The 26181-nt window shown below is 42.9% G+C and overlaps 1 protein-coding gene across 9 annotated transcripts in view; it reads left to right on the top strand.

Annotated features, from left to right (window-relative positions):
- The first annotated feature begins 14964 nt into the window (after window positions 1–14964).
- The window catches only part of RASGRP3 (RAS guanyl releasing protein 3), a 299643-nt gene continuing 288426 nt past the window's right edge, over window positions 14965–26181 (top strand). For 5 of the 9 annotated variants that reach the window (XM_033938597.1, XM_033938599.1, XM_033938598.1 and 2 more), the window contains exon 1: window positions 15569–15709. The gene's annotated coding sequence lies outside the window, so the exon portion shown is untranslated. Of the gene's footprint in view, window positions 14983–15568; window positions 15710–16065; window positions 16710–26181 lie in introns of those variants that run through there. The other 4 variants (XM_033938587.1, XM_033938588.1, XM_033938594.1 and 1 more) reach the window with 3 other exon arrangements.

The raw sequence follows: 26181 nt of genomic DNA, 5'->3' as shown, positions 1-26181 counted from the left end.
TCATTCCTAATGTGTTGCAAGCTCCAGTCCTAACACCCCATGTACCAGTATCGCTGCTGCTCAAACTTTTAGTGGGTGGTTTTGACCACTGCAACCACCCTGGAGGGCTGGAGCAGGATCATCTGGGACTGCTGCTAGCAGGTTGTAAAGCACTGGGCACTGAAAGGAGGCAGGAAGGGTGGCCAGAGCGCAGCCCCTGCTGCAGTACAGCAAAGTAGCCATTGGTAGAAACTCATGGTCCTAGGGCTGTGGAGATGGGGGGGAAGAAGGCAGGAGGAGACATATGCTGCATAATTTCTTTTTTTTTTTTAATCTAGGGCTTTCCATATCCATCTGACAGGCCAGCAACTGTTCTCTTCTCAACTGCCTGTTTCCCAGTTTTACCAGGCATTTGCACAGGAGCTGAGCTGCACACACGCCAGGTATGTTCCTCTTCTTTACCAAAAAATAACTTCCCAACACTCAACACTAATATATAGAAACATAGAGTATGACGGCAGAAAAGGGCCGACGGCCCAACAAGTCTGCCCACTCAAGAACCCTCCTTCCTCCCTCCCTCCTTCGGGAATCCATCTTTTAAGCATTCCTCTGGAGCGACCCCACCTATCTGTCCCATCGTCCCTTGAAGTCGAGCGTGGTTCTGGCCTCGACTACCTGGCCTCGACTTCCTGAGTTTTAGCGGATGCCCTCTTGTCGCCGTGGGACCTGTAAGACAAAATATTTCTTCCTCCACATCAATAAGGCCCATGATGCATTTGAATGTTTCTATTATGTCCCTCCTTTCCCTGCGCTCTTCGAGAGAATATAAGCGCAGCCTGCTCAAACGTCCTTCATATGGGAGATTTTTTAGTCCTGAGACCATCCTAGTGGCCATTCGCTGAATCGACTCCATTCTCTTCACATCCTTTTGATAATGTGGTCTCCAAAACTGAACACAGTACTCCAGGTGAGGTCTCACCATTGATCTGTACAACGGCAATAGCACTTCAGGCTTGCGACTGATAAAGCTCCTTCTGATGCAGCCCAGCATTTGTCTAGCTTTTGCTGTTGCCTTTTCCACCTGATTCGCAGCTTTCATATCTTCCCGGATGATTACTCTCAAGTCCCATTCTGCTACAGTTCTGGTTAGGTTTTCACCATTAAGGGTGTATGTTCTGCATGGATTTCTGCTACCAAGGTGCATAACCTTACATTTTTTTGGCATTAAAATTCAGTTGCCAAGTACTGGACCATTGTTCTAGTAAAAGTAGGTCCTGCTCCATAGAGCCGGGCATGATTGTGCTATCAGGTTTTGCTGTGCTGCCTACAATGTTGCATAGTTTAGCGTCATCGGCGAATAATGTAATTTTACCTCGAAGTCCCTGATGCAGATCCCTTACAAAGATATTGAATAGTATTGGGTCCAAGACCGAGCCCTATGGCACTCCACTGGACACTTCCGACATTTTTGAGGGAATACCGTTTACCATTACCCTTTGGAGTCTACTGCTAAGCCAGTCTTCTACCCATGCAGTCAGTGTTTCTCCTAGGCCCATCGCGTTCATCTTGTTCAGTAACCTACGGTGTGGGACACTATCAAAAGCCTTACTGAAGTCTAAATACACGATGTCCAGGGACTCTCCCTTATCCAGTTTCTTTGTTACCCAGTCAAAGAAGTTTATCAGATTGGATTGACAAGACCTTCCCTTTGTAAAGCCATGCTGGTGGGGATCTCTTAGTCCTTCGTCATCCAGAATCATGTCCAATCTGTTTTTGATCAATGTTTCCATAAGTTTCCATACTATTGATGTGAGACTCACTGGCCTGTAATTTTCGGTCTCTGACCTGCATCCCTTTTTGTGGAGTGGGATAACGTTGGCAGTTTTCCAATCCAAGGGAACTTTTCCCTTTGTTAAGGAAAGATTAAAAAGCTCAGCCAACGGTTCTGCCAGAACATCTCTCAATTCCCGAAGTACTCTGGGGTGTAGATTATCCAGGCCCATGGCTTTGCTCACCTTTAGCTTTGATAGTTCATGGTAGATATTGCCCGCGGTAATTGCAAAGTCCCGGAATGGGTCCTCCGAGCACCCTTTTGTCTGTGGCTGAGGTCCGGATCCTGGCACTTCGCAGGTAAAGACTGAGCAGAAGTAGTTATTGAGTAATTCTGCTTTGTCCGCGTCCGAGTCAATGAAGTTGCCATCAGGTTTCTTTCGGCGCACAATACCGCCTAAAGAATCCCCCTTTTTAACTTGTCTTGCTAAATTTTCTTCCATCCGGAGTTTGGCCTCCCTGACTGCCGTTTTAACATTTCTAGATTTCACTAGATAGGTTTCTTTAGCTTCCGGCCGTTGCGATTGTTTGTAGGTTATGAATGCTTTTTTCTTTTGCTTTACTAGTTCTGAGATCTCTGCTGAGAACCACTTTGGTCTGTTTTTTCTGTGCCATTTGCTCACAGTTTTTATGTATATCTTGGTTGCTTCTTGCAGGGTTGATTTCAGAGCCGACCATAGCACCTCCACACTGTCTGTCGTGCTCTGGTTTTGCAGTGCTTTGTAGACATAGTCCTCCATGCACTGAAAGTTAGTCCCTTTAAAATTTAGGACCTTGGTTGTTGTATTTGACCTAGTGATTCCTTTCTTCAGATGGAACCACACCATGTTGTGGTCACTGAAGGCCAAAGCTTCTCCTACTGACACCTCTGTGACACTGTCCCCGTTAGTGAGGAGCAGGTCCAGGATCGCCTGATCCCTGGTGGGTTCTAGTACCATCTGTTTGAGGTGTGCTCCTCGTATGGAGGCTAGTAGCCTCTTACTGTCACTTGTTGTAGCTGATAGTTTGTTCAAATCCACATTGGGCATATTGAAGTCTCCCAACAGCATTGTGTCTCCACGCAGTGTGATGGTCTCAGTGTCTTCAATTAATTCTTGGTCCGCATCGTCCTTTTGTCTTGGTGGTCTGAACACAACCCCAAGATACAGGCATTTGTTATTGCCCCTGGCAAGGTTCACCCAGAGGGATTCTCCCTTATACTTGATGTCTGTGATTTTAGTAACTTCGATGTCTTCTCTAATGTATAAAGCTACTCCTCCCCCTGATTTGCCCTCTCTGTCGTGACGGAGTAAGTTATATCCTGGTATGACCATATCCCATCCGTGGGGCTATGAGAACCACGTTTCTGATATTGCCACCACATCAAGGTCGGCATTTCTTATTTCTGTTTCCAGTTCCAGAATTTTATTGCCCAAGCTACGGGCATTAGCATACATGGCTGTCCATACATTCTGCCTGCATGGAGCGTTTTCTGCCCGAGATAATTTGTCCCTTTCAATCTTGCCTTTATCACGAATTCTTACCCCAGGCTCCAGGGTGGAGTCTCTGTCTCTCCCTCTGTCTCCTTCTTTGGTGACACGATTACTTACCTCAGATTCCAAGGTGGAATCTCTCCCTCTCGCACTGTCTCCCTCTGTATTGCTATGAAATGTTTTGTCCTCCTTGATCTTGCCCTTGTAACCCTTGAAATTGCCTCTGTCCCCTTTGGTATTCACGTGATTACTTACCTCAGGCTCCAAGATGGAGTTACTTACCCTACTAGTGTGAGAGTGGGTCCCCTTCCCCGGCTCACCTAGTTTAAAGCCTTCCGGAGCAGGTGAGCCAGGCATCGTCCCAGGACGTTCTTCCCTCTTCTGGTTAGGTGTAGCCCATCTGGTCCCTGCAGTCCCTGAAGTGTCTCTCTGTGGTCCAGGAAGCCAAAGTTCATCTCTTTGCACCATCCCCGTAGCCATTTGTTTGTCTTCTGGATTCTTTCTTCTCTAGCTCTTCCCTTGTTTCTCACTGGTAGGATGGAGGAGAAAACCATCTGTGCTTCCATCTGCTTCAGCTTCGCACCTAAGGCTCTAAAGTCTTCCGGTATCTTCTCTGGTGAGTTCCTGGCTGTATCATATGATTTGCACATTATTAGCATTGAACATTGGGGAAGTTATTTTTCAGCACTGCTCCTGGCGATATTCTACAGTGCACGAGAATATCGCCAGGAGCAGGGATGGGTGAACAAAACCTCTACATAAGTAAAAGCCCTCATGTAAGTAAAACTTTAAGGGCCTGATATTTAGCCAGTGGTGGGCAGCAGATTGCCCACTGCTGGCATTCAACCCAGATATTCAGTGCCAGGGTGTGTCTGAATTCAAAAGGGCCTGGGATAGGCATATGGGATCTCTCGGAGAAAGAGACAATGGTTACTGCGGATGGGTGGACTAGATGGTCCATTTGGTCTTTATCTGCCATCATATTTCTATGTATGAATATCCAGTACATACATGTTTGGTGCAGTGATTGAGAATTTGAGCCATGTTAGTAGTGGGCAAATTTTGCTTACCCAGTGGTCTCAAAAGTAACAATGGTTCTCTGAGCACTAAGCAGTACTGCAAAATTTTAAGTGTTATATATACTGTTGTGTGTATTAAGTTATATCCATTTTAAAAAATGCCATGCTGGCCCCTGCTGTCAATGATGGCCCTCCCCAAAGACCTTCCCATGAACCGGCAGCAGGAGATAACCCCTCCCCCCCACAGCAGCAAAAATTGGTAGGAGGGATGCCCACTCTCTCATGCCAGTGAAGACCCCTCCCCGTACCCGCACCAGGTACCTACTCCATAAACCATCCCCTAAACTCTCCCCATCTCCCCTAAAAAATGGCAGGAGGGATGCCCACTCTCTCCTGCCACCGGATGCTCCCCCCAAACCTCCCCTCTGTACCTTTAAGAGAAGCTGAGAGCAGGAGGGATGCTTGGCTCCTACTGCCCTGAGGCCCGCCAGTCCAAAATGGCAGGCCTTCCCCTCCCCAGTGCATCATATTATGCATGGTGGGGACCTATGACTCTGATTGGCTCAGATGCCTAAGGGCCCTTCCCATGCATCACATGAGTAACGCCCCTCCACATACACTGGGAGGGGAAGGTCCACCATTTTATTCTGGCGGGCCTTGGAACAGGAGGGACCAAATATCCCTCCTGCTCTCAACTTCTCACAAAGGTATGGGGGATTTGGGAGAGAGGTTCAGAGGAGCATACATTGGCAGGAGGGAGTGGGCATCCCTCTTGCTATTTTTCATTTACGCAGGCGGCCTCCATTGGCAGGAAGGAGTAGGCATCCTGCCTGCCATTTTCAGTGCCACCGGGGGGTGGGGGGTGTTTTCCTAACAAGAAGGAGTGGGCATCCCTCCTGCTAATTTTCTTTCTCAAGGGGGGGCGCCATGACGGAAGGGAGTGGTCATCCCTCCTGCTGATTTTTTCTGGCGTGTAGTGGGTGTAGGGAGGGGTTCCAGTGTTGGTTATAAAGATTATATTAATTTCAGGGCTGAACTATTGGTAAGCCATGTAAGTGACTGGTCTTGATGGTTTTCTTAGATCTCTAGAAGTGTTCACTTTTTTTTGTGAAGAGATGTTAAAGCATTAAAGCTGACTTTAGTGCATCTAGGCCCTTGTATTTTAGATGGATTTGTTTGAATTTATAACTGGCAACCAAGATTTAATAGTATTCATACATGAGTCAAGAATAAAAATGTATTAGGAATTGACTTATAGACTTGAAAATATTCAGTGCTAACTGGTTAAGTGCTTAGCGATTAAAGATAGGCTTGCTATTTATTTGGCCTATTTTAACTGCTAAATATAGCCTGTTTGGCAGTGAATATTCATGCCTCGCTATCTATGTTGCATGGTATAGCTGGTAAGCTAGCCACTAATCAGGAATATTCAGTGGGAGATAGCCAGCTATCACCTGCTGAATATCCGCGGTTTGGCACTAAAATACTATTCAACCTCCCAGGAGTTTTTCATTGCTGGATAAATAGTTTTGAATATCAGCTAGTAAATATCTCTACAGAAATGGCAAAGGGCAATATCTAGGAAATACTGAGTGGATATGAATCACTTGTTTATTCTTTCAAAAAATACAAGTCTAGGGGGCATGCAATGAAACTATTAAGTGATAGATTTAAAAGAAACCAGAGAAAATATTTCATTACTCAATGTGCAATTAAACTCTGGAATTTGTTGCCAGAGAATATGGTGAAAGAAGTTAGCTTAGCAGGGTTTTTTAAAAGCTTGGATAACTTTGTAAAAGAAAAGTCCATAAGCCATTATGAAGATGGACGTGGGGAAATCCACTGCTTATTCCTAGGACAAGCAGCATAAAATCTGTTTTACTCTTTAGGGTCTTTCCAGGTACTTGTGCCCTGGGTTGGCCACTTATAGAATATTGGCCTTGATGGACCTTCAGTTTGTCCCAGTATGGCAACTCTTATGTTCTTAAATCTGAGGAAATTAATGGTTCTCTTGGTCTCTTCTGGTCCTTCTTTCAGGGTCAGTTGCATTTCAGACAAACACTTTCTTTTTATGTAAATGTAGTATGCAAATTATCTTTCCCCAGTGGGGCCTATTCTCTATCTATAGACCCAGGATGTCTTTTTATAGGGGATTTCCACAAGTGATGCCTGCTTCTCTTCCCTTATTCCAGATGACGGGACTTACAGTACACCCTTTCACACTATAGTATGGGAAAGAAGGTTCTGGTGGAAGAAGCTAATTTAACTTGGATTCAGTAGCAGTCACAGAGACGTAGTTCACAGAGAACCATGACTGTTGTAGATTTCTAAGAATATACCTCCAATCAGGAAGGCTGTGAAATTAATGAATCTAACATATGTAAGTTATTAAAAGCAATTTAAGGGGGAAGATCAGAACCCAGACTGACAAAGTCTCTCCCTAGGATTTATATTCTCCTAACTACAATTTGTGCTATCCCTTTTTATAGGCAAAAAAGCAGAACAAAATAACAAGAATCAGTGAAAAATAGGTTACAGATATTCATCTTGCATCAGGGTGTTTTACAACAAGTAGAAATCAGCTATTTCTCCACCCCTAAGCTGATCAATACTTTTCTTAATCTGGAAACTACCCCACTTACTTCTCGTTTCTGGGGAACAACTTGTCTTTCTCACAGGGCTTGTTTGAGCTTGTGCTGTCTAAAATGGCCTTGATCAAGCTTGTGGCTTATGTTTCTGTTTAAAGCTAATGTGTAAAGCATATTTTTCCTTCTTAAAGCACAAATGTTTAACTCCTTACTTCTATAAATCCCTCCGCTGGTCTTATGATTTCCCAATTTTATGGGAAATTATTCAGACCAATTCAATGTTCATTAGGTCTTGGACTTTCTCATCCATCTCCATCATGTCTCTATGTTTCTATAGGTAGGTCTTGTCAGACAAATCAGATCAATTTCTTTGACTAGGTGACCAGAGAATTGGATAGAGGATATGTGCTAGATGTGGTGTATTTAGATTTTAACAAAGTCTTTGATAGTGTTCCACACAGATGTCTAATAAATAAACTGAGTGCCCTTGGGATGGGTCCCAAAGTGACGGGCTGGGACAAGAACTGGTTGAGTAGAAGGCAACAGAATGGAAGGTGACAGAGAGTAGTGATCAATGGAGATCACTCTGAGGAAAGGGATGTTACCAGTGGTATGCCTCAAGGTTCTGTTCTTGGGCCTGTTCTTTTTAACATTTTTATAAACGATATTACTGAAGGGTTGTTGGGTTAGATTTGCCTCTTTGCAGATGATACTAAAATTTGCAATAAAGTAGACACACTGGATGGTGTAAAAAACATGAAGAAAGATCTGGTGAAGCTTGAAGAATGGTCTGAAATTTGGCAGCTAAAATTTAATGCTAAGAAATGCAAGGTCATGCATTTGGGCTGCAAAAAGCCGAGGGAACGGTACAGTTTAGGGGGTGAAGAACTTATGTGCATGACAGAGCAGTGGAACTTGGATGTGATTGTATGTGGCCAAACAGGTTGAAAAGGTGGTGGCAAAAGCTAGAAGGATGCTAGGGTGCTTAGGGAGAGGTATAACCAGTAGTCAAAAGGAGGTATTGATGCCCTGTATAAGACTCTGGTGAGACCTCATTTAGCATATTGTGTACAATTTTGGAGACTGCACCTTCAAAAAGATATAAAAAGGATGGAGTCGGTCCAGAGGAAAGCTACTAAAATGGTATTTGGGCTTCATCATAAGGCGTTTGGGGACAGACTTAAAGATCTCAATCTGTATACTTTGGAGGAAAGGCGGGAGAGGGGAAATATGATAGAGATGTTTAAATACCTACGTAATGTAAATGTGCATGAGTCAAGTCTCTTTCATTTGAAAGGAAACTATGCAATGAGAGGGAATAGGATGAAGTTAAGAGGTGACAGGCTCTGGAGTAATCTAAGGAAATACTTTTCTACAGAAAGGTGGTTGATGCGTGGAACAGTCTCCCAGAAGAGGTGATGGAGACAGAGACTGTGTCTGAATTCAAAAGGGCCTGGGAAAGGCAAGTGGGATCTTTTGGAGAGAGAAAGAGAGAATGGTTACTGCAGATGGGCAGACTAGATGGATCATTTGGCCTTTATCTGCCATTATGTTTCTATGTTTCCACGTATTCTCCATAATCTTCAGCTTTCATCACTACATACTCACTCTGCAACGGTTCATCTAAACGCTGACTTGGTAATGCATAACAGGCAATTTTACAGAAGGTATTTGTTTAGCACAGCATTGGCAACATCTCATACAGCATTGTAATCTTACATAGGTAAATAGTATTACAGCAATTACAATCAACACCATTTGAATGGTCTTTTGTCCCCAAGATCCAAAATCAGGTAACCAAGATGTCAGCTGGGAGCAATTCCAGGCACTGTAACAAGCATCAGTACTTTTGGGAATATAGGCAGTGTTCCCTGAGTCTAAGCCAAGCAGGAGTCCCCCAACAGCAGTGCTGCCAGTAAGTGATGGTGCTTAAATATTGTGCTTTAAATTACTAAAGACAGACAACCTAGAATCCTCACTATTGAAAATGTGGTTGTGAAACAGAACGCCCGACTGACAGAACTGTAGACGGAGGACTCCTGCTCAGCTTAGAGGAACAGTGAACATAAGTCAAGTTTTCAAGATAAGTATAGCTTGCCGGGCCTGTGCTTCCAGACAGATTTGCTAGGGCATCAGGCAACCAAGTGATATAAATTAATATCTGAACATTTGATTGTACTGAGTGCTGTTTATTGTACTAATTAATTGTGAATTTGTTGCACTTTGTGATGGTTTTTAAAATGAATAAAGAATTGGGGGGGGGGGGAAAGATAGGTAACTGAATACGGTAGAGCCTGTGATCGATCATCAATGTACACATAACATGTCCTTGGATAGAGAGTAAGTAATCTAAAGCTAATCTAATTTGCATAGTAAATTCATGTATTTCTTCCATTTCCTAATAATTTACCTAGTGAGGGTGTTGTGATGTTAAGGGATGCACAGGATTGCAAGGTGAATGTGGTTCTTAGGAGGCAGTTTGAAGGGCTAGCTTTGGTGATCAAAGCTGCTGCAATGGCCTTGTATGTGGCACCTGCCTGCCACATGAGGTTGCTGAGGAGGAGGATGTATGCCCCCAGCTGGTGCTAAAGGGGGTGAATGCTTTATATGACATCAGTCATGAGCAAGGTGTTGGCATATGCCGTTTTTACCACAAGATGCTCTGGATCTGACAATGAGTGGCTAATTCAGCCTCCAAAGCCACTTTAAGCAGACTGCCCTTTAAAGGGCAGATACTACTTGGTAAAGGCTTAGATGGTCAGTGTGGCAGATCTCCAACCTAAGTCTCTGGCAGACAGCATATCTCGCTGGCCCACCGGGGGAGGCAGAGGCAATTTTTGTTCCTCACAACGTTCCTGCCAGTACTATGCAGGTTCCTTCGCTCAAAGATCTTATCAGGGATCCAGAGATTTTGGCAACTCCAGATGCCAGCAACTCTCGGGATCTCATGGCAGCACAACCTCCAAGAAGACACAGTGACATCAGAATAGCTGCCATGCTCCTGCACATTGGCAGGAGACTGTCAGTGTTCTGGAGGGCGTGGGAGCAAATATGCTCAGAACATCAGGTTCTAGATCTTATTCAAGAGGGTCAGAAGATCAAGTTCTATCGCTCTCCCCCAGATCTGTTTGTAGATTCTTCAGCCATGCGACAAGAAAAAGGAGGCCAGGGTTTGAGCGATAGTGCATAGGCTGTTGAACATTCAAACCATAGAACCAGTCCCTGACAAAGAATCAGGTTCTGGCAAATACTCCATGTACTTCATAGTGCCCAAGGAAAGCATCAAGGACTGCAGTATGATTCAAGACTTAAAGTCTGTAAATGTGGCACTGAGAGTACCATGCTCTACATGGAAATGGTTCAGTCAGTTATTGTGGCTGTGGCACCAAGGGAATTCCTAGCCTCCCTCGATCTGACGGAGGCATATCTTCATATTACCATTTTCCTGGAACACAGAAAATACTTGAGATTCCATGTCCTACAAAGGCATTACCAGTTTGAGACTCTGCCTTTTGGGTTGGCAACAGCTCTGCGCACATTCACCAAGGTGATGGTGGTGGTCACAGCTTACCTCCACAGGATGGGAATACACCCATATTTGGAGGATTGGCTTTCAGAGCCCTGTCAAGGCCGGAGAGAGAGCAAGCATTACAGCAAATTTTAAAACTCCGAGATCTAGGCTAGATAGTCAACTTCAAGAACTGACCCAATTAGAATTGACCCAATGCTTGGAGTATTTGGGGGTTTTTTTCCATTAAAATTTTATTGAATTTTCAAAAAGTTACATGAGAACAAGGAAAACTAGAACAGAACTTCTTTGAGTTTCACAGTACATCATTGCAGATATCAGCATAAAGTATAGAAGTACAATAACAATGGGTATGCTTACAATGATACAAAGGAGACAAAGAAAGTTGGCATGAGTTAAATAAAAGAAAAAAATCATTAAACATTATGTGGTAGTGATTGCAGATACAATTGTAAAGGAGACCAATTTTTATTAAAGGAGGTCGTGTGCGCAAATTTCTTGGCAAGGGTCAATTCATATTTATAATACTGCATAACTAATTGCCACCATAGGTGTGAGGAGAGAGTTAGCCGATTTCCAGTTGGAAAGAATATTTTTAAGTGCTATGGAGAGAAGAGCATCTAGGAGTTTAGTAAGATCATCATTGATAATTTCTCCTAAAGCTTGAGATTTGAATATTATTGTGGAGAGAGAGATATCAATTTGAATATCAAAAATTTTCATAATGGTCTTCCACACATCTTTCCAATAGTGTAGTACATACGTACATTCATATATCATATGAAGCAATGAGCCAGCAGCTTGTCCACAATTCCAACAATTGCTAGTATGGAGAAGACCTGCCAATGAAAGTTTATGGGGAGTCCACAGGGCCTTATGATACAGAAAAAACATGGATTGGGATATACTAGCGGAGGCTAGTGGTCGTGCAGATTTTTTTCCAAAATACAGTCCAATCTTGTTTGCTTAAGGACAAACCACAATCTTTTTCCCAAATGTGTTGCAGACACTCAACAGAAGAAGTATCTGCAGATATTAGCATCTTATATAAGTCTGAGGCCGTGTGACCATTATGCAATAGATTGGTGGCATGGGTTGAAATAGAGGAGATACGAGTGTGAAAATTTTGTAGAAGATTTTTGTAATGTAAACAGTGATAAAGTTGGAGCCACTTATAGTAATCCTTAACATCAATTGAAAATTTGTTTTGTAATCCAGAAAAAGGAATTAAAGTTTTCTCAGGGGTTAGGACATCTTGAAGTCGAAGAATACCTTTATCAATACATTCTTTCCAAAGGAAAGGAGTTCTGTTAATATGTATTTTAGAGTTGAACCAAAGATAGGCATATGTGGATGTGTGAAAAGGAAATTCAAGCAACTTATCAAATTCTTGTAAACATTGATATGTAGAAAGTAATAGTGGATTTTTAATGAGCGAGGTCGGCGCTGACAATAGTGTTGTTAAGGTTGAGATATTTTTTCCTCCAGCGAGTACCAAGAGGGGATGTAGTCAGTGTGATCAGTGAGCCAATGAAGCCCTTGTTGAGTAATAAAGGCTTTATGATAACTGATAAAGTCAGGGAACAGCACCCCACCTTGTTCTCTCTTAAGTTTTAATTTTTTCAAAGCCAATCTAGGTTGTTTATGTTTCCATAGAAAAGCTGTGAGAATATGATCTACATTTTTATACAGGGGGCTAAAGAGACAGATTGAAAAAATAACAAAACACAGAAGACAAGGAGAGAGAGAGAGACACAGGAAAAAAATGACAAACAGACATACAGCAGCCAAGGAGACAGACAACAAAAAAAAATACAGACATACTTACATACAGCGTCCAAATAGACAGACAGAGAGACAGTGGGCAAGGAGACAGCAAAAAAAAAAAATACAAACAGCCAAGGAGACAAACAGAAAAAAATAAAAAATACAGTGCCCAAGGATAAATTCAGGAAAAAAAGACATACAGACATACAGTGGCCAAGGAGTTAGACTGCAAAAAAGACATACAGACATACAGCAGCCAATGAGACAGACAGACTGACAGCGACCAAGTAGACAATCAGCAAAAAAACACAAACAAACACAGAAAGCAAAAAAAGAGAAACATCCAGCGGCCAAGGAGACAGGCATGCAACAAATAGGAAAAATATAAAAACTTTTAATAAATCAACCATACGTGAAGAAGGAATAAAAAAAAAAAAGGAAGAGACACCTACAGGGAAACACAGGATCAAGAGCATACAGAGAAAACAGAAGTTTGCAGGAATCAGGAACATATAGAGAAAGGAGAGCAAAGACCCCTGCAAGAAGAGAAAAATAGCAAAGAGACTGGGGATGAGAAAGAGAGCAGAGATGCTTGCAGGGAGAAAAAGCTAAGCAGTAATGTTACAGCTTGAGAGTGCAGACTGAGGAAGAAAGCAGAGACAGCGCTACACAGGGAATGGAGGGAGGAAAGAGACAGAAAGAAAAATACAGACAGACATAAATTCTAGCACCCGTTAATGTAACGGGCTTAACGACTAGTCTGCAATATTTTCCTAATGTTGAACGCTTCTTCAATAACCTGCTAGATATGCCAGAATTTAAAGTATTAGAACAGTCTAAGGGCTCCCTTTATAAAGCCGCGGTAGTGATGCTGCCGTGGACTTTGGTGCATTTACCGTGGCAGCATCACTACCGTGGCTTTGAAAAAGGGTCCTAAATGGGTCTAACACAGCAAATAATTCTTGACAAAAATTAAACTAAATAACTTTTTATTGTTTTAATCAGAAAAAGACCTTCTTATACAAATTATTTGATATATTTATTTGACATCCATGGAAAATGCATAATCTAAAATCACTCCTAGAATCTAGGAGGCTTTTTCCACTATAGATGGAATGGCTTCACTTAACCAAAGAATTTTGATTTTTTGAGTGTTCAGTTTTAAAAGATGGATCTGAGTCTGGTTTTCTATTTTCTCAATACAAGTTTTCTATAAAATAGCATAATAGCAATCCAGTACTTACAAACATTAATGGGTCAATATTTGAACTATCTGCTTACCATTTCTTAAAACAACAAAAAAAGTCAGCTGTGGAATTTAAGTATTTTAAACATACGCCTATTCTGCACTTCTATCTACAGAGGTCAGGGTGCTGAACATATGAGTAGAGTGGCAAATATACTGCTACTACATACAGTAGATGGTTGTTGATACTTTGCTACCTTAAATTAAATCTTATTGCTATACAGATAGCAATTGAATGTTGCCCACTGTCCCTAGAGTTGGGTGGAGGGGTGGGGTGGGGGCGGACCATCCACTTTTTCCTCTAATCTGGCACTATCCAGTTGGTGTCAAGAAGTCTAAAACTTTTCAGGGTGTAAATCCCTTTGAAAACCAGAAAGAAGGAACCCCCCAATAAACTTTGACATCTTCTTTTTTTTTCTTCTTGAAATGAAAGATCAGGGTTCATAGTCTAAAGCGCGCGAGGACAAAGGCAAGCAGACAACTGAGCGCAGGATTTAATTGTGCCAAAGAAAAACCATATTTTAAAGGGCTCCGATGGGGGGTGTTTACTTAATAGAGATTGCGCTGGCATTGGGGGGGGTTTTGGGGGTTGTAACCCCCCTCATTATACTGGAAACTTAACTTTTTCCCTGTTTTTTAGGGAAAAAGTTAAGTGTTCAGTATAATGTGGGGGGTTACACCCCCCAACATGGCTGCGTGAGGCAGCGTGATTCCTATTAAGTAGAGTGTGGGGGGTTCCCCCCCACACCCACACCCCACACCCCCATCAGAGCCCTTTAAAATACGATTTTTCTTTGGCGCGATTAAGCCCTGCGTTCAGTTGTCTGCGCTCGGTTGTCGGCGCGCCTCTGTCCTCGCGCACTTTTGACCCGTCACCAAAGATCAGTGCTACAGGGTCTCTTTCACACAGTTTTTCACAAAGCCCACTTAGGGCTAAATTCACTAAGCCCACCGATCAAGTCCCGACCACTTAGCGACCCCTTTGCGACCTAATTTTCCTCCGACCCGATTCACTAATCTCTTGGCCAATCATCCTTCGATCAGATCCGATCCACGCATGCAAATGAGGGGGGAAACGGCATGCAAAGTAGGAAGGACATGATTCACTAAACAAATGCAGGCACACCGACTGGGCTGGCAGATCCATAAACAAGCGACTGCTGAGGGCCAGTCACTTGTGTATAAACCCTGCTCTCTGCCCCGATTCTCCTGCTCTCCCTGCTACGATCTCCTGCTTCACTGCTCTCAGCCCCGATCTCCTACTTCTCTGCTCTCAGCCCTGATCTCCTGCCCTTCCCCTCAGTGCAAGCCCATAGTTTTAACCACAAGTTAAAACCACGGGCTTCTGAAGTTAAAAGGTTTTTTTAAAAAGTTTTTTTCCAGCTCTGCCTGGCACGAGGGCCAGCGCATGCGCAGACCATCTACAGGTGGTCTGTGCATGCATCGGGATCGCTGGAGAGCGATCCGTGCAGTCGGTTGGGGGTGTGATTCTGATCGTTTCATTTGCATGAGGACGCGTCGTGAATCAGCTTCCCGGACCCGGATCGGATCGGTAGGCTGTTTTGTGAATCTAGCTCTAACAAGAACCCTGCAAAAGTGCCCGATTTAGACAATCGTACAGTTTGTTTACAAGTTTATTAAAAATTTGATGATATCCCACCAAATTAGGCTACAAGGTTTATATTAAAACAAGGTTTATATTAAAACAATAAGGGAAACAGATAGAAAAAAGAACTAAAAATCAATAAAAATAAACAAACATATGCTTTATAAATAAATACAAAATCACAGACTAAACAGGAACAAAGGGGAAAAGGTAAGAACTACAATTTTTAAAAAGTAAAGAAGGGAAGGGAAAGAACGAAAGGCCGGCTCTTTGAACAGGAATGTTTTCAGATCTGATTTAAAGGTGGGGAGTGATGTATTTTCTGTTAAGCTGAGTTCCACAAAATAGGGGCTGTCACAGAAAAAAATGTTAATTCGCATGGTGTTACTGTGTCTCTGCTTCAGTTTAATAAAGAGATCTGACATTTGTGAAAGGCTCTGCTTCACAAGAATGCTTCTGTTATGTAAAAGTCTTCCTCGCAAGGAAACTAACGATCCTCAGAATCTGACCTCCTGGCAGTGCAATGAGACTTATCAGAGGAAGGGCATGTGATTAGTTAAGGAACACAGCCGATGCTGGAAGGAAACAGCTGTTCATTCTATTCCACAGCTTTTGGCAGCTGGACAAAGCAGGGTAATGTTTTGTGTGGAATACTTCTGCAGACCGGAACGCAGTAAGTAACTGGGACTGTTCTGGGCTTAACTATCTTTAGAACAGCCCAAGCGTTTATTTTTCTTATTTTTTTCCCCCACCCCTTCGTTACTTGTTCTCGATCTCTTGCTAAAACACTCACAGTAAGCCGCTTTTTTCTTGTGTACTGGTTTAAGCGCTCAGAACATTTATTAGGTTACTGGAAACAGAAGAGCTGGCTTGTTCTCAATGTTTATGCACGTAACGAAGAGGTAATACGGTAGTATTTCCACGGCTGTGGTGAGGCCGGAAGAACCTCTGACCGCCCGTGCGCGCTGCGTATAGGCTGGTCCTTGATGAAGAACCTGCGGCTACATTTTGCCGCTGCTGGCGGAGAATTTGTGAAGGGTTTTACTTTTAAGTCTGTCAGAAGAATGTGCTTTGTGGCATCCAAAGCAGCGTTAAACATTTCACACGAGCTAGCTAATTTCATACTTTTCTTGACGCTGGAAGTTCGGCTGAAAAAGTGTAATCTTTGTATTTTCAGGTCAAAGATATATCCCTATTCCACGACAGTAGGAATGGAAGAAGTAGGCTGAGAGGCTGAACGCTTTGTAATACTAAATCTTAAGTTTTACACTCTTAAGGAAGTCATTTTTGAAGTTTTTATACCATAAAGGGGCAATTCTGCAACCAGGTGCCTCTATTTTGGCACACAAAGGACAAAAGCCCTGCATGAGTAGTTAACACCCTAGGTACTTAGTCTTGCCTAATGGTTGGGCAAGCCTTTCCAAGGACAGGTGGTAGAAATGCTCATCGCAATGAACAAGTGTGGAAATTTTTTTTGTTAGGTGACAGGTGGTGGAAATGCTTGTGTGCAAAGTTAGGTACGGAATGAGCACAAAGCTAGAATTCTATACAGGACGCTATGCACGGATTACTCTTTACAGAATAGTAGCTTAGCACAGATCATTCCAGTGCCCAACTTTGGGCACCATTTGTTGAATCCAGCCCTACACTGTGTAGAATAGCGCTTGTGTGTGGTAAGAGCTTTTATTCTTTATATTCATCTGTGTAATGGCCACATTAATATAGGTGCCAAGTTATAGAATTCATTGTCATAAGACTGGTTTACACATGTAACTGGATGTACACATACGTTTAGGGAGTGATTTCAGAAAAGCTGCTACTTACCTGTCTATTTCCACAGTACAGACAGATTTCAATAGGGCATATTCTGGGCTTGATGTGGGCATTTTTTTTTTTTAATATTTGGAATTGGATTTTTTTTTTTCCTTTAATTGCTGTACTTATCTTTTCCAAATCTGAGCTCAAGACGAGTACAAAAATTGTTTTCCTGTGCAAGTGAACTTAAAATCTAAGCTGCACCTGAGAGAGGTAGGGTAAAGCAACATCCGTGGAGATGCAAGATTTGAACTGAGTTTCCTTAGTAACAGCTGAACCTGGAGCGGCCTGCTGTCTAAAAACAAAAACTTCCTCTCACCCATACCCCTCCCCTCCCCTCAATAACACACTCAAACACTGTCATTGGTGAAACCTGGCCGCAGCCCTGTTTATTGAAATAAACATATAACTTAAATATATTATAACCTTGTTTTAACAAACAATCATAGTAAAACAAGACACATCTTGATCCCGAGCTATTATAACAGTGAAATAGCCTATGACCCCGCCGTGCTAACAAGGGTGCGAGGGGTGGCATGTCTCCACATGCCCCATTGTCCAGGGTCATCTGACCCACCAGGCATGGCTCCCCACTAGCCCACCACTCATCCCTTAATGAGGCCAGCAGCCAGTAGCTTGGGATACCTCTTCCGAGCTACCCCTACCCCCCTGGAACTGTATCGCAGGCGGGTGGGTGGGAAAGCAGCCTCGGAGGACCCGGTGACCGTTTGGATCCTCCAAGCTCCCCCTCTTTATCTCCCATCATCCCCCTCGCTACGGTCTCCCCAAATCCCGAGTCTTCCCCACCACAGGAAAAACCCACTCCTACCCATCTACCTTAGTCCATACCCTGAACCAGCCGCTCCCCCCCCCCCCATGGGCGACCTTGCGGGCCTCCAGCTCCATGTTAAAGGCACCCATTGATACGGGCTCTTGGGCTTTCTGCCACAGCCCCTCAGATCTCTCTTATCGCTCCTTATGTATCTCCATTCCTCAGATAAGATGCTTTTAACTGAGTTTCTCTGTCACATCTCTTCCCTTATCTTGTTTAAAACAGACTGAAAACCCACATTTTTTATTTAGCCTTCAGTCCATAACCCTACTCCCCTTTGCCCACTGCTCACCACTCTAGCCAGCAGACTAACCATCACCCCTAACTGTATCCCCACCCTGTTTGTCTGTCTTGTCTATTTAGATTGTAAGTTCTTTTGAGCAAGGACTGTCTCCTTTGTGACTCTATGCAGCACTGCATATATCTGGTAACACTCTAAAAATAATAGTAATAGTAGTATTAATAGTAGCTGGACTGGTACTGAGGCATTGAGAGCATTGGTACTAACTGTGGTGCTGCTCCAGGCCATTCTGGAGACCTTTCCTCTGTCTGTATCATGCTCATTGACACTGGTGCCTTATTAGGCATTAGAGCTGGCACCAACCAAGACAGTGCTTTTTTCCAGCCTGTCAGGAAAGGAAGCAACTCCAGAGTCCAGGAAGGGGCCTGTACTTTGGTGCTCATGCTCAGAGCCTGTCCACTGGTCCAGTTGTCTGAAGCAGATGCAGACTTAACATCCCAACATCAGATATGGACCACTCTTGGGGTTCTGATGTAGAGCCAGAAGACCTAATGGAGGAGGGCTTCCATGGCTTTACCTTCAGACCTCTCTCCACCACAAGAAAGGAGAAAGTCTTCCCCCAGAGGATCTGTCTTTTGTCAAAAAGCTCTCCTCGAGGTAGGGATGCTCGCACTCTGAAGTCTTGGAAAACAAGTGTTTAAAGGCTCATTTCCCACATCCAGTCTTACCAACTCTACCTGAGCATCTGCTTGAAGAACTTGGTTTGCAGTGTGCTGGAGTTTGTAGACATACTCCCTCCAGAGAAGGCAACAGAACTTTGCCAGCTAGCAAATAATCAGAAGTATTGAAGGCACTAAGCCCGGGCAACTTTTGATGCTTTTGACATGGCATTCAGAATTTCTATCAAAGGTATTGCCATGCGCAGACTCATATGGCTGCATGTTTCAGACCTAGGACCTGAAGTTCAAGAAGAGTTGATGGGCATCCATTGCCAATAAGACAGTTTTTTTCAGGGCAAGGTGGAAGAGGTTGCTAACCTCATTAAAAAACAAACTTGACACCATGAAGTCCCTATCTCAGCCCACATCCCCATGTCTCCAACTCCCCCTTTTCCAGCCTTGCTTCACCCATAGCACCAGTCCCAGAACAGATCCCTGCGGCACTCCATCCTCTTTCACTGTGAAAAATGGCCATTTAACCCTAAATTCTCTTTCCTGGCCAATAACCAATTCCATCTCCCCATTTTCGAACCGAACCTTCCCCTGTGCCTCCATCTTCTCCTTTTCCAGTCTTGCCCCTCCCACTATTCCCTTATCTAGCACTGCCCCTCTGCACCCCTGTCTCTATGGTCCTTCCCTGTCTCTCTCTGTAGTCTTTCTTTCTTTCTTCCTTCCTCACCCCAGAGTTAATCTTTCTCCCTCTCTCCCCTACCTTCCCCCATAGTCTGGCATTTCTCATCCTACTCTTCCAATCTCGTATCTTCTCTTTCTGTTCTTCCTCATGAGTCATGTATCTTTCCCTCTCCATTTCTTCCCTCTCCCTGTGGTCTTTTATACTTCTCTTCCATTACTAACCGTGACAATGATTAGGACAGGCTGCTTCCAGCCAGTGTCAGAGCTTTCTGTCTGCAGGATCCTGCCTACTCTGATGCAACTTCCTATTTCTGCCTAGTGGGATCCTGCAGACAGAAAACTGAGATCCAACTGTCCTAATTGCTGCTGCTGCTGGTAATTGAAGAGAAGTATGGAAAACTGGGGGGGGGGGGGGAGAGAAGGAAGGAGAAATGCAGCACCCAGACCTGTGGAGAGAAGGGAGCAGAAGAGAGAAAGAAGAGGCAGAGATAGCACAGTTGGGGCAAAATTTAGCAATGGATCTCTTTCATTCAGGGGCCCAGGGCAGCTGCCTCTTTTGCCCATTGATAAGTGACCCTGCCCTCAAGAATGTCTCATCTATGTAGACAAGCATGTCACTGGTTTAACACATTGTATCCACCTTTTCACCTTGACCATATTTTCTAAAACATTGAATTAAAGTGTTGTAACTTTTCAAGTATTTATCCCTTTTCCATGTAATATAACAACCTGAAATTTGTAAGAGGGTGGTGGTGATGGGGGGGGGGGGGTTGCTATGACTGAGCTCTGATCACAACAGAATGGTAAGGAGAAGGATGCTGTGCTTTGAAATTAAGATCTCTGTTATAGTTTTGTAGCATATTAGTTCCACATTCTGTAACTTAAACAGGAAGCACATTGTAAGCTGAAAGAGGTTTAGAAAACAACTTACAATCATCTATTGTGTTGAAGGAATTCCCCCCACGTGCGTGCTGCAAAATCAGACTGTTCCTGGTCACAAGTTGCAGAAAGCACAAAGAACCGCCCTTCACAACAACCAAGTCAAACTCAGCAGTCTGGGGATTCCATAAGCTGGTAGATGCCCATAGCACACATACTGTATGATATAGAATACTAGTACTTACGTGTGCAATTGGTGCCAGTAATTGAAAGTTAGGCACGTATTAGGCACTATTCTGTAACCAGTGCACAAGTAGGCATAAACATGGGTGGAGCAAGGGCATGTCATGGAGCCGAACTGCTGTTTCACAGAGAAACTTCGGCGGACCTCAGGAGCTGGTCTGCTGCGTGCCACCCTTCTCGGACTCGGGGTCTATTCCCCTGGGAGTTTGAATGCCCTCTGACCTTGTCAGGGTTTTAAGCACAGGATGTATGCATCCTGAGTAAAAGTTCCTCCAGGTTTCAGGGCACAGGCTGCGTTTTCTGCCCCCGGTCACATATAATGGTTTCATGGGGGTGGAGGTTACAGTCAGAGTCCATCCAACTGGCAATCCGAAGATCTTCAAGTCTGGTCATTTGGAGCAGTTTCTGAGGCAAAAAAATCCTTTCCTCCATTCAGCTGCAGTTTAAACAGAGCTGACAGGCAGGCACTACACAGACTGTAAGTACACCTCCATTATTTTCTATGGGAGCTTCGGGATTAGTCTGTGTAATGTGGTAAAACTCTTTTTTTCAGAGTTTCTAAGGGTAGGGTTCAGGTCTAAACTAAACTAAACTAAATCTTGGGTTTATATACCACATCATCTCCACAAGTGGAGCTCGACACGGTTTACATGGTTTGGGATAGAACGGAACTCCAATGGAATTATATAAGTAAGTAAGAAGAGAGGTTAGGGCAAGAGTACCAGGGAGGGGAAGAGGTTACATTTTGGAGAAGAGCCAGGTCTTCAGATGCTTATGGAATAGCAGAAGGGAGCTCAAGTTACGAAGAGGGGAAGAGAGACTATTCCAGAGCTGAGTGATTCTGAAGGGGAGGGAGGACCCAAGTTTACCAATGAGGGAGATGCCTTTTAAGGAGGGGTAGGACAATTTTAGTTTTTGTGTGGATCTAGTGGAAATTGGATTTGAGGAATTCCAGGATAGAGGAATGAGAGGAGGAAGGATGCCGTGGAGGATCTTGAAGGTTAGGCAGGCACATTTAAAGTGGACCCTGGAGATAACAGGAAGCCAGTGGAGCTTGGACAGGAGTGGTGAGACATGGTCAAATTTACTTTTTGAGAAGATAAGCTTAGCCGCGGTGTTCTGGATTAGTTGGAATCTATGGAGGCTTTTCTTTGTTAAGCTTAGGTAAATGGAATTGCAATAATCCAACTGGAGAGGATGATGGATTATACGAGGACGGCAAAGTGTTTTTGGTGGAAGCAGGACCTCACTTTTCTCAGCATGTGAAGGCTGCAAAAGCATTTTTTTATCAGGGAGTTGAGGTGGTCGTTGAAGGATAGTGAGGAGTCAATGATGATGCCCAGAACTTTGCTAGAGAACTCCAACTGTAGAGAGGAGCCTGTGGACAATGGGATGGAGGTGGGTAGTTGGTCTGGTTTAGGGCCGAGCCAAAGTAGTTTCGTTTTGGACTCATTCAGTTTCATTTGTACAGTGAAGACCCAGGATTGAAGGTTGGTTATGCATGAGGAGATGTTTGCTGCGAGATTGGTGAGGTTCGCGTCGGTCTCGAGGAGGACCAGGATATCGTCGGCATAAGTGTAAAGTATTTCTAGGGGGGATAGGTGGAGGAGATTCAGGGAAGACATATAAATGTTGAAGAGGATAGGACTCCACATGTCGGTTTCCATGGGGAGGATGAGGTGCCATTCTTGGTAACGGTGTAAGAGCGAGAATGTAAGAAGTTCGAGAACCAGTCAAGGACTGTGGAGCTAATGCCTATCTCGGAGAGTTGGAAGATTAGAATGTCATGATGGACAACGTCAAAGGCTGCAGAGAGGTCGAATTGAAGGAGAACGGCGAATTTTTTGTGAGAGTGAAGTTGTTGAATCTTCGAGATTAGGGAGGCCAGGAGGGATTCAGTACTGAAGTTGGGTCTGAAGCCGTATTGATAGGGTAGGAGAATAGAGAATCTTTCCAGGTAGGATGAGAGTTGGGAGGAGACGATGGACTCTAGCAGTTTGGTTAGGAAAGGAATATGTGCTATTGGGTGATAATTGGATGGAATGGAGGGGTCTAGGTCAGCTTTTTTCAGTAGGGGGATCAATGCAATGTGTCCCATTTCTGGGGAGAAGAGGCCCGATAATAGGGCAGAGTTTATGAGTTTGGTGAGAGATGAGTTTGGTGAGGTCTCCCACCTCCTCCAACCCCAGATTGCTATTTTTTATTTTCAGATTTTTTTTTATTTTTGTCATATTTCGCTGGTGGTGGCCATCTTGGATTTTTAAGAATCTTTTTTTTTCAGTATTATTTCTGCCTCAAAACCCTTCGATTTGATTGAGCATCATAGGGGATGGACTTCTCCTATTCCATAAAGGGCACTCCATGTCGCATACCCTTTAGAGCACAGGTGTCAAAGTCGGTCCTCGAGGGCCGGAATCCAGTCGGGTTTTCAGGATTTCCCCAATGAATCTGCATGAGATCTATTTGCATGCACTGCTTTCAATGCATATTCATTGGGGAAATCCAGAAAACCCGACTGGATTCCGGCCCTCGAGGAGGGACTTTGACACCCCTGCTTTAGAGAATAGAACTTAGTGCCATTTTCTTCTCCCAGCTTTGCATGTAAGGACTTATGCCTGCTGAAACCTGGTGTAAATCATGGTATACAAGTTGGGTGTTCAGCTCAGGAATTCTATAACACCATACTTATAATTTTGGAACCCCCCTGACCTGCTATGCCCCTCCCATGGTCATGCTTCTTTTCAGGTTGCGGCCAGACACATTGGCCCTGATTCTGTAAATGGTGCCTAGGTTAGGTTCCTCATGTAACTAAATTGATTTTAATTGGTTTAAATGGCATGGTAATTGGCCACGCCATTAAAAACCAATTTAAAAAAATCATTATTTAAAATGTCAATTTAGCTTGTATGTGGATATCGGTGTGGTGCCTAGCAACACCAAAGTCGAGGTACTCTCTAATACCTAATAATGCCTACTTGAAAAGTAGGTGTAATTAGGGGTGGAGAATAGGCATCATTGACTTAGTTTGTCACTAAGCGTTGTAGTTAGGAGCGGGTAAATTAGGCCATGGAAACCCTGGTCTAATATACTGGCACCTACCACAAGGAGGCCTAGCGATGCCTAAGCATGCCTAGGTGCTGCTAGGTGTGATTCTATAAAGGATGCCTAGTGGTTACTTGATAACCAACATGGATTGGCAACTACAAGTTAGGCACCGCTAGGCACTGTTTATAGAATCAGGGCTTTTAGGGATGTGCAGTTTCACTTTCTCCATGGAGCTGATGACACGTGTCTTTTGTCATGGTAGCAAGTTGTGAAATTCATTTTACTTATTGCCTCGTCTCTTTTTTTTTTTTTGTGAGTAGCACAGGATTCTTTATCTTTTATACAATTTGGTCCGCTGGAAAACAGTGATCATAACATGATCAAATTTGAGCTATCTGCTGACACATTACTATATTCTGGCTGTTAGCATTTGTGTTGGCCTAACCAGAGTGTCAGAAAAGGACCTTGGGATATCATATTAAAAACTTCTGACTCTGAGAATGTTAGTGCACATAGACTGAATAGGCTCCTGCCCATAGTACACATATTTTTTACCCAGAATGGGAGTATCCAGCCAGCCTGGACTTCTCAAGAAGATATGTTTAGACCAGTGCTTGAATAGAACAAAAGAAGCTAGGCAGACTAATTTCATCTACTAAAATCACACCTTTCTTATCAATTAACAAAAACCAAATAATGATGAAGAAAGATATTGGAAAATGTTAAGATCAGTATTTGCCAACAATAGATGCTATTTTAAGACCAAAACTCAAATCTATAAAGGAATATAGGCTAAAACCCTTCCCTCCTCTCTCTCTACCTCCTCTCTTCCCCCTTTAGACCCCACATACCTCCACAGACATGACATCCATTCATACAAACTGTCTTTTCTCTCATTCACCAAAGCAAAGAAGCAGCTCTGTAACATTTCTAAGCATTATACTTCTGAAATAACAAGCCTATTTCTATATACAGTGTATATATATATATATATATATATATACAGTATATATATATATGTGTGTGTGTGTGTGTGTGTGTGTATATATACGTATATATGTATGTGTGTGCATATATGTACACACAGAATATATAAAATATACCTTTTCTGTACCACTCCTGGCTATTATTGTCATTAATTCTACTTCCCACTGCCTCTGAGGCCTGAAACCAGGACCTCTGAGGACATCTACGAAAGACTACACAAAAAACCCACACATAAACACAAAAGATTACAATCTGGAATGATGTTGCTATAGAAATCTACTTTAGAGGCACTTAGGTCCAGATTCTGTAACTGATGTCATTGTCGGCAGCCATCTTATAAGCATCCGCCGATCACACGTAAATCACACAAAGGCGCTAGGTACAGAAGCATGCCAATTGCAAACCAGGTATGGACGTTATGTACAAATGCCATCATGGAAGCCCAGACCAGATATATTACACAAATTAACAAAGGTGGAAAGAAGGGGAAATGAGAAGTGATGTGGCTAAAAGAATGGAAAAAGGATCCAAATGAAGAAAATAAGAAGAGACATAAGAACTGGCAAGTTAGATGCAAAGCATTGATAAAGAAAGTTAAAAAAAATAATATGAAGAGAAACTTGCTAAAGAGGTAAAAACCCATAGTAACAATTTTATAGGTACATCAGAAGCAGAAAATGTGTGAGGGAATCCATGGGACCATTGGATGATCAAGAGGTAAAAGGGGTGCTCAGGGAGAATAAGTGGAGAGACCGAATGAATTCCTTTCTTCAGTCCTTATGAAAGAAGATGTAAGAAATCTTCCTGAACCGAAAATGGTTCTCAAGGATTATGATGCGAAAGAACTGAAAGAAATCTCGGTAAACCTTAAAAGACGTACTAAGTCAAATTGACAAGCGTGATAAATTACTTGGACCAAAAGGTATACATCCCAGGGTACTGAAAGATCTCAAACATGAAATTGCAGAACTGCTTTTACTGATCTGTAACCTCTTGCTAAAATCGTCTGTAGTACCTGAAAATTGGAGGGTGGCCAATTGTGCACTGATTTTTAAAAAGGGTTCCAGGAGAGATCTGGGAAATTACAGACCAGTGCCAGTCAAAATAGTGGAAACAATTATAAAAAATAAAATTGTGGAACACGTAGGCAGACATGATTTAATAGGGCAGAATCAGCATGAGTTCAGCCAAGGGAGGTCTTGCTTCATTAGTTTGCTTGACTTAAATAATAATAATAATAGTTTATTTTTATATACCGCCAAACCATCAGTTCATGGCGGTTCACAATAGTAATGCACTGGGCATTAGAAGTACTAAATTATACAGCAATATTAAAATGGAAATAACATAAATCTAAGTAGTACAACACTAGGCAAGAAACTTACAGCATCCTCAAACTTGTAAAAAATGGAATTCGGTTGATAGTACAAATTCATCAAATAATCAATAAAAACTTAACTGAATTAATACAATTTAAAAATTAAAATCAATTTTGTGTTTCATGTTTTTTGAATAAATAAGTTTTTTTAAGATCTTTCCGAAATTGATAATAGGAAAGGGATGGGGAGATAAGAACATTCAAACATGAATTCATTACTCCAGCCTGAAATGCTAAGGTCCTGTCTAAAAAATTTTTATAACGGCATGCTTTTAGTGACAGAAGAGAGAACCAACCTGGTCTTCGAATGTTTTTTTTTTAATAGTATAAAATCTAAAGTGAGAATGAAGATAAGATGGTGCTAGGCCAAATA

The sequence above is a fragment of the Geotrypetes seraphini genome, chromosome 3 (assembly GCF_902459505.1).
Source record: "Geotrypetes seraphini chromosome 3, aGeoSer1.1, whole genome shotgun sequence".
In the NCBI taxonomy this organism is placed as follows: Eukaryota; Metazoa; Chordata; class Amphibia; order Gymnophiona; family Dermophiidae; genus Geotrypetes; species Geotrypetes seraphini.
Note: the sequence above shows the minus strand (reverse complement) of the source record. Positions and strands in the feature narration are given on the sequence as shown.